Here is an 8,388-nt window from a genome sequence, read left to right as displayed (position 1 = left end):
AGGCCAGCCTGGTCTACAGAGTGATTTCCTGGACAGCCATGGCTACACAGAGAAACCCTGTCTCGAAAAACAAAACAAAACAAAAAAAATCTGAGTATTAGAATCAAATATTTGAAATTAAGGAAATAAGCCAGGCTCAGAGATAAATAATCCTTTGATATTGTTTATATATGAAATCTTAAAAAGTCGCTCCTCAGGAGAAGGGAAAAAAGGGGGGCAGGATCAGGTATGGGAAGAGATAGGGGAGAAGTACAGAGGGTCAGGAAACTGAATGGAAATATGTAGCAGTGGGGGTGAGGAACTGAGGGTAGACACTAGAAAGTCCCAGATGCCAGGGAAGCAGGAGGTGCCCAGGACCCAGGGGGGGCTGACATTAGCAAAAATACCCTGCAAAGGGGAGATAGAACCTGTAGAGACCATCTCCAGTAGATAGGCATGGGCCCCCAGTTGAGGGATGGGGCCACCCACACATCTCAAAAATTTTAACCCAGAATTGTTCCTATCTAAAGGAAATACAGGGACAAAGAGAGGAGCAGAGACTGAAGGAAAGGCCATCCAGAGACTGTCCCACCAGGGGATCCATTCCATCTGCAGACACCAAACCCAGATACTATTGCTGATGCCAAGAAGCATTTGTTGACAGGAGCCTGGTATATCTGTCCCCTGAGAGGCTCTGCCCAAGCCTGACCAACACAGATGCAGATACTCATAAGCAACCATTAGACTGAGCCCAGGGACCCCGATGGAAGAGCTGGGGGAAGGACTGAAAGAGCTGAAGGAAGCTGCAACCCCATAGGAAGAACAACAATATCAACTAACCAGACCACCCAGAGCTATCATGGACTAAACCACCAACCAATGAGTATACATGAAGGGACCCATGGCTCCAGCTACATACGTAGCAGAGGATTGCCTTATCTGGCATCACTGGGAGGGGAGGCCCTTGGTCCTGTGAAGGCTCCATGCCCTAGCATAGGGGGATGATAGAGTGGTGAGACAGGAGTGGGTGAGTGGGTGGGTGGTGGAGCAACCTTTTAGAGGCAAAGGGAAGGGGGGATGAGAAGGGGGCATGCAGAGGGGAAACTGGGAAGAGGGACGATATTTGAAATGTAAATAAATAAAATAACTAATAAAAAAAAAAAGTCACTCCTCCTGAATAGAGAGTAGGATGATGGTTGTCAAAGGCTAGGGGAGGAGAGACTGAAAAGAGGACATACTGGCTGTTGGGTGCAGTGATAATAACAGTCAGGAAGAATTGAGCTATTTTCCAATTATGCTTTTTAAAAAGAGTCTTTATGCCAAACAGCTGTCTTGTCCAACAGGTAGCCTCTGGGCACATAGGACTAATTAAGTTTGGATTTAAGCCACAGTTTGAAATCATAAGAACTTTACTTCTGTTGTGATACTGGCTAGACACCAAATGCTCCAGAACCACTGCAGGTGGTGTGTGCAGCAGAGCACGGGGTTTACAGACTACGTCCATCCCTGCAGAGTTCCACTGGACAGCATGGAAAGGTACCCACTGACACAGGCACTAGGGATCATACAGACTGAGATCTGATATAAGATAAACCATGGTCGCCGAAGCAGAGCAGGTGTGCCTACAAACAAGACAGGATCGGTCTTCAGGGGTTAATCTCTGAAGCTGGCTATTAAGGAAGAAGGAATTATATAACTCTCTCTAACTGTATATTGAAATTTTTCTAGAAGAGAAAGTTAAGACTTTTTCAACACTCCTTGCCCCAACCACTCAAGGGATGGGGCACGTCTGCCTATGAATATTCATTTCCTTACAAAAAATAATAAAAGTGGTCTACATGTGTATTTGACATGTCACATATTATTGATTTCTTGGCATGTATGGCGTCCAGTACTTTGTGATTATTAAGTAAAATATTCCAGAAAGCTTTTTACCAAGCATATGAAGTCATTCTTTCTAAAGGCTACTACTCAGTTTTACCTTGTATTTAAACAGTCCAATGTGGATGGATATACAGAGTGGATTTGGAAGGATCTTGAAATGTAAATGAAGAAGATCTGAAGTTACTGCCCCGAGAGCAAATGGATCTGACTGAAGTAACTGAGAGAAGAGCTTATACCCACAAGCCTGTGGTTGATTAGGTTTTGACAAAGCTTTCTGGAAAACACAATGAGAACAGGACTGTGTCTGCAGTGGGATAACCTTCAATAGGTGGCACTTGGGAAATGGAAGTCCACATGCAGAAGAAAGGACACAGACCCCTTTCCTCACTCTTTATGTAAGAATCAGTTATAAAACTGATTATAACAGTGAGGACTTATAAAACAAAGACCCCCTGAAGAAAGACTGTTGAAGAAAATATGTGGGGAAAGCTCTGTGACATACAGAAGAGATTTCTCAGATACGACCTCTAGAACCTGCAGGCAACTACAGGCTAAGAAGATTGCATCAAACTGAAAGGTTTTTGTTAACAAGGAAAGAATTGATGATAAGCCACAGATTTGGATATTTGTAAATAGTATTTCAGATAAGGTGATAAAATCTAAAATGTGCAAAGAAGTCAACAGCAAGACAACAACCTCAAGTATAGGCAAAGGTCCTAAATGAACATTTCTGAAGACAAGACATACAAATGGAGAACATATTTGAAAAAATACTCAACATCTATAATCATATTTGAAAAAATACTCAACATCTATAATCACCGTAGGCATGCAAATCTGAACCACAATGGCTATCACTGTACATCTGTTGGGCTGGTTGCTAATTTTTAAAACAATTAATGATAACATTGGAAAGGATGTGGAAAGGCGGAATTCACACAATGTTGATCATCATGTAAAACAGTACAGTCATTCTGGAAAATGTGAAAGCTCCCCAAGCCACTGAAAGGAGAATTGCCATATGATTCAGCTATCTCGACACTCAGCATGTCCCCCAAGTGAGTGGAAGCTGTGAGCCAAAGGAATCTCCAGACTAGAACACTCACGGCACCACTATTCAGAATGCCTAATATATGGACAGATCCCAGATGCCCATCGTTGGATGAATGGATGTTTTAAAGGACATGGTTTCTTTTCTTTTTTTTTTTTTTTTTTTTTGAGGGTTTCCAATCAAGGCTTACCTTTACCTTTGGGGTTCAGCATTTATATACAAGAAAGCAAAACTGAATCTCTAGGTTACAATGACATTTGAATAACATAAGCAATTCAGGAGTAGTCAGGAAGAGTCTGAACAAAGTCAAAAAGGAAGTCAAAGGGAAGCCAGGCTGCTGGGAGTGCCCGCTCCTGAGGGTGGCATCTCAGGGTGTCCTGTAGGTCTCTCAGGTTTCTACTCTGGGGAGTGGTTGGAGGCGCGGCCCATGGTGGGGGAGGAGGTCAACAGCAGATGTCCTCAGGCTGCAGACGTGCCAGCCAGCAGGCATACTTTCCTCTGGAATCCTCGAAGGTGGAACTCAGAGTAAGGGACATGGTTTCTGTGTGGAATGGGATACAATCATCTTTAAACAAATAAACAAGACAAATAGCATTCCGTCAATGTGTCAGTGTGGACAAACCTGGAGGTGTTATACTGAATGAAGCTAGGCACAGAGATAAATACTATAGGATCTCACTCATGTAAGAAATCTTTAAAAGTTGCACTCATATGTTTAGTAGAGAATGAAGGGATGGTTGCCAAAGGCCACTGTAAGGAGGAATGGAAAAGAGCACACACTGAGCAGGGGGTGAAAAGGTGGTTAGATGGGAAGAGTTAATGCCGGTCCCAGAGCAGAGCAGTGAAAATGCAGAGATATTCCAGAATACATAAAGGTGTATTTAAATCTTTTCACAGGGAAAGAATGAGTGATTGGGGTGAGGTTAGACGGTTGACCTGATTTGGCCAACCTTATGTCAGGATATCAACCCATAACCACATACAACCATTTGTCAATTTAAAATAAACTAAGTTTACGAAAAGTAAATTTATGTGCTGTGTGGGGCTGAGTGGGCATTGAGAGGTTAAAATTATAGAGTTGCTTCTCTCCTTGGACATTTACATAGACTCAGATATGGATTTCAGGGCATCAGACGTTCGGAGCCTGTAACACAACTTTATAGGTGAAAAAATGAGTTACCTTACAGCTCCAGTGCCTGAACTCCGCTGACTCGACTTCGTAAGCAAGAGGAATGAGAGACAACAGGGAGAGGGGTTCTGTTGGATAAACAGAAATGCAGGTCCTGTGGGAAGGAAGGACTAATGAGCTCTGTTTAGACAAGCTGCAATCAGGAATCCCTCTGTGGCTGGAGGGAGTGGACAATTGGCCACGTGCGTCTAAAGTCAGCACAGCACAGACACCCTGAGACACTGCCAATGTGTTCTATGACTAAAACAACAGGAGTAAACTAAATAATCTGGTTCTTCTGGACCTCATTCCCATCTCTATCTCTCCATCCCCCCAGGAACACACATACAGAATGGGGACTGTTCTCAAGCCAGCTCTATGGTGTGCTGCTGGGTGGCGTGACGAGGGTTTGTGCACACGTACCTTTTGGGAACACAAAAAGCAACGGGATTTGTGTTTCAAGAAGTTACATGGTAGAAGAGAGAGCCAGGGAGTTCTGATTATTATTCTAGTCAGCTACATCAGTAATAATGAAAGCCTAACCCGATTAGAGCAATGGGCATGAAAATGAGGGAACGGACTTGGAGAATAATTATGTTAATTAATTACTCTTTGAAGATTCGGGGCTCATGGGCCCACTCAGACCATCTCAAGTGATAGATTCTAAAGAGGACTGGGGAAATTAAAAAGATGAAACTATTCAGAGCAGAGACATGGCTCCTTGTCAGGATGTTACACAACCCATGTATCCTATTATTTCAATTTAATCAGATTTCTGACTACACATGACTTCAGTGCCCTCATAGCCTTTCCCTCCCTATGTGTGCATTCTTTAGCATCTGGATGCCTCTTGATCTGCTTTACATTTTAACTCCCTATGAGGAAGCTTACTGGGTTGAATAAGCCACCAGCAAACATAGGATGGGCTAGTTAGGAAGCTTTACTATTCCCTTGGAGGTTTCTCCTGAGTCAGATCCCAATCCTTCTTTAGCTTTGTTTGCACATCATGAACAAAAACATCCTCTGGTGAAGTTCAAAATTAAAGTTTGGTTTGTTTGCATTATTGCCAAGCAAAGCTGGTAGGCGTCTAACTCCTGGAAAGCTTCCAAAACGATGGTTTTACTCACAGTTTCTTCTTTGGCCTTAAAGTCTAAAGAATGAGTTTGAAAATGTGCCATGACTGAATGTATCACTCAAGATAAACCACATCCACAGAGTCTAAACTATGAACTGTGGGGGCAATTTGTCAATGTGCAACGGGGGATTCTAACCTATCAGGACCTAAATTAGTGATAACGCAACTTACACATTGCCTCCACTAGGAAGACTCATCTGTTTCTGCTTCAAGAAGAAATACATAGTCACCAACCCCAAACTTAAACTCAAAGAGTAAAAGACAAGAGATTGAAGTACTAAGAGAGACACTACAAGAGAAACAGAGAGGGTGTGGAGATTGACAGTGAGGAAAGTCCCAGGGTGAGAGTGAGAGTGAGCAAAGTGTGCAGAGGGGAGTGCACAGAGGCCGTGAAGCAAGTGGACCCATGCGTGCAGCTGATGAGCTTGTTCATGCAGCTCTGGTAGAGCTTGGTACTAATTAATGAAAGGCACAGAACATTGAGCCACGAAAACAGAGCCAATTAGAATGACAGGAGAAAGATCTCAAATCACAAAATGCTAGAGTGGCATTCTGGAAACGTCCTGATTCATGTGTTAGTAATATCTTTGAGTCTCCACATAAAAACACCTGGGGCTGGAAAGACAGCTCAGTGGATAAGATGCTTTCTGCACATATCTGGAAACCTGAGTTCAAACCTTAGAATGCTCACAGTGGGAGGAAAAAAATGGACTCCTGAAAGCTGTCCTAAACATGCACATACAGCATGACGTGCACATGCCTTCCCTCTCACACACACACTCACATCATCATCATCTTTATTATTATTATTATTATTATTATTGTCATTGTTGTTGTTGTTATCATTATCATCATAATAACAACAACAATAATAATAACCCTGCAACTACATAGTACATCAAAATACATCACTTACGACATGAATAATAAGTTATTCCCACAAACGGTAAAACACAAGTAGTTACAAATCTCCCAGAAGAAAATAGAAAAATTCCACAGTCTTTGCTGTACACAAAGATTTCTTTTTTTTTAAGATTTATTTATTTATTATATGTGAGTACACTGTAGCTGTTTTCAGACACTTCAGAAGAGGGAGTCAGATCTCATTACGGATGGTTGTGAGCCACCATGTGGTTGCTGGGATTTGAACTCAGGACCTTTGGAAGAGTAGTCAGTGTTCTTACCCACTGAGCCATCTCACCAGCCTCCAAGATTTCTTAAGATATAAAAATCATGAACTATAAAAGTAAAACTGATTGTTTGAATATCACCCAAATAAAAATAATTTATGCTCAGAAGATGCTGCTGATAGTGAAAAGATTAGGCTAGCATTGTGGCAGGCACCTGTAATCCTAACACTCCAGAAGGTTGCAAGTTTGAGAACAGCTTCAGCTACACAGAGAGACCTTGTCTCAAAAACTAGTAAATAAATTACCAACCTGAAAAGGTATACTGTATCTGTGATATTTGTGTAAGTAAATATCTTTAAATAAAGAACACTTAAAATTCAATAAAACAATTTGATTTTTAATTGACAGAATACTTTCCCAACACTAGACAGGAAAAGATCGAAAAAGCAGGTACCAATAAGAATATGGAAAAACATTCAGCAGTATTAATAAAAAACTAACCCCAATAAGGTATGACTCTCAGGTCATTAGAATGGCCAAACTCAGTCTGAAATGTCATTGGATGAAGGGCTGGAAGCTCATCTGGTTTTGAAAAAGCCAGTGTTGGAGGAAAGAAAGGCTTTATTCTGGGGCCAAAGGAGAATGGAGTAGAAGCTTTTGCTGACCAATCAACTTCTTGATTCCAGAGAGTTGGGAGTCACAGACACAGTGGGAACAACCAGGGAGAAAGACAGGCCAGTAGAGAAGAGAATATGCGTGCCTTTTCAGGGAACAGATAGAGATACTTCAGGTGTCATACCTTTATGTTCCTTTCATGCTCCAGTGTTCCCAATTATGGTGGCTGGCAGGTGTCTTTTATACTTGGAGGAGAGAGAGACCAAGCAAGTCCAGGTCAAGTGACCCTTGTGTCATAGGTGTAAACAAAACATTGCTTAGTGGTCTACATGTCTACACAAAGATGTCTAGACTCTGACCCAAAGACAAAGGCCATGGGGAGTCAGACACAATGAGCACACAGAGATGCCAAGGCTTTCCATCTGATTCTGGGAAGCCATTGGACCTCGGTAGGCCCGAGTGAAAAGTTAGTGGTTTCCTCAAAAATAGACTCCAGTTCCCTGAGAAATTACCTAGATACCCTTTATCATCATTTCCTACAGTGCAAAGTTATTATCTCACAGCAAAGCTAGTGGGAAACTAATTCCATATCACCTGCAGTGTAGTCTTCAACACCAGGGATCATTTAAGTCAGTAAGAACAAATAGACCTACAGAGTATATCTAGGTTTTTCCTCTGTAACAAAAAAGTCAAGTGCTGGTGAATGGATAGTTGCTTTCTCATGTACTGGTCAAATGGGAAGAGGAAAATTATTATGGCACACAAATCTATTAAAGGTTTATAATATACCTACCTTAGGATTTCAGCCACCCCACTCCTAGACATTAACCCAAGAGAAATGTAAACATATATTTGCATGATGGCTTGTCCAAAAATGTTCAAAATACTATCATTTTAGCAGTCACCCCAAACTTAAAACAATATAAATGTTCATCAATAGCTGAAATAAAATACCCATTTTAAGTATACTGAGCTATAAAAAGGAGCAGACTGCTAAGCCATGCTTAGCATGCAAGCTGGATGAACTTCATTTATTTGAGGAATAAATAAGAAAGTCAGACCCAAGGAATGCCTGTTGCATAATCCATTTATATAAAGTTCTAGAAAATGAAAATGAGAAACAGCTTGTAATGACAGAAAGCAGACTTGGGTTGCCTGGGCCGGGAGCAGATAGGACTGCAATTAGATAATGAGAAGACTTTAAGGAGCTCCTCTTGGCACTGACATAAAGGTATTGTATTGATCTGAATGAGAATGGCCTCTGTAGGTTTTTATGCTTGCACTTGGTCTGTTGTTGGTTGAACTGTTTGGGAAGGATTAAGAGGTATGGCCTTGTTTAAGGAGGTATGTCACTGGAAGGTAGACTTAGAAGTTTCAAAAGTCTATGCCCCTCTCTCTCTCTCCTTCCCTCCTTCCCTCCCTCCCT

The 8,388-nt window shown here is 41.7% G+C and overlaps 1 long non-coding RNA gene across 1 annotated transcript in view; it reads right to left on the bottom strand.

Moving 5' to 3' along the window:
• Positions 1-3,155: 3,155 nt before the first annotated feature.
• The window catches only part of LOC116103722, a 36,892-nt gene continuing 31,659 nt past the window's right edge, over positions 3,156-8,388 (bottom strand). Inside the window, exons 2-3 of the long non-coding RNA XR_004123550.1 lie at positions 4,095-4,197; positions 3,156-3,455 (exon numbers count right to left, since the gene is read on the bottom strand). This is a non-coding gene — a long non-coding RNA (uncharacterized LOC116103722). The remainder of the gene's footprint in view (positions 3,456-4,094; positions 4,198-8,388) is intronic.

This window comes from Mastomys coucha, unplaced genomic scaffold (assembly GCF_008632895.1).
Source record: "Mastomys coucha isolate ucsf_1 unplaced genomic scaffold, UCSF_Mcou_1 pScaffold21, whole genome shotgun sequence".
Taxonomy (NCBI): Eukaryota; Metazoa; Chordata; class Mammalia; order Rodentia; family Muridae; genus Mastomys; species Mastomys coucha.
Note: the sequence above shows the minus strand (reverse complement) of the source record. Positions and strands in the feature narration are given on the sequence as shown.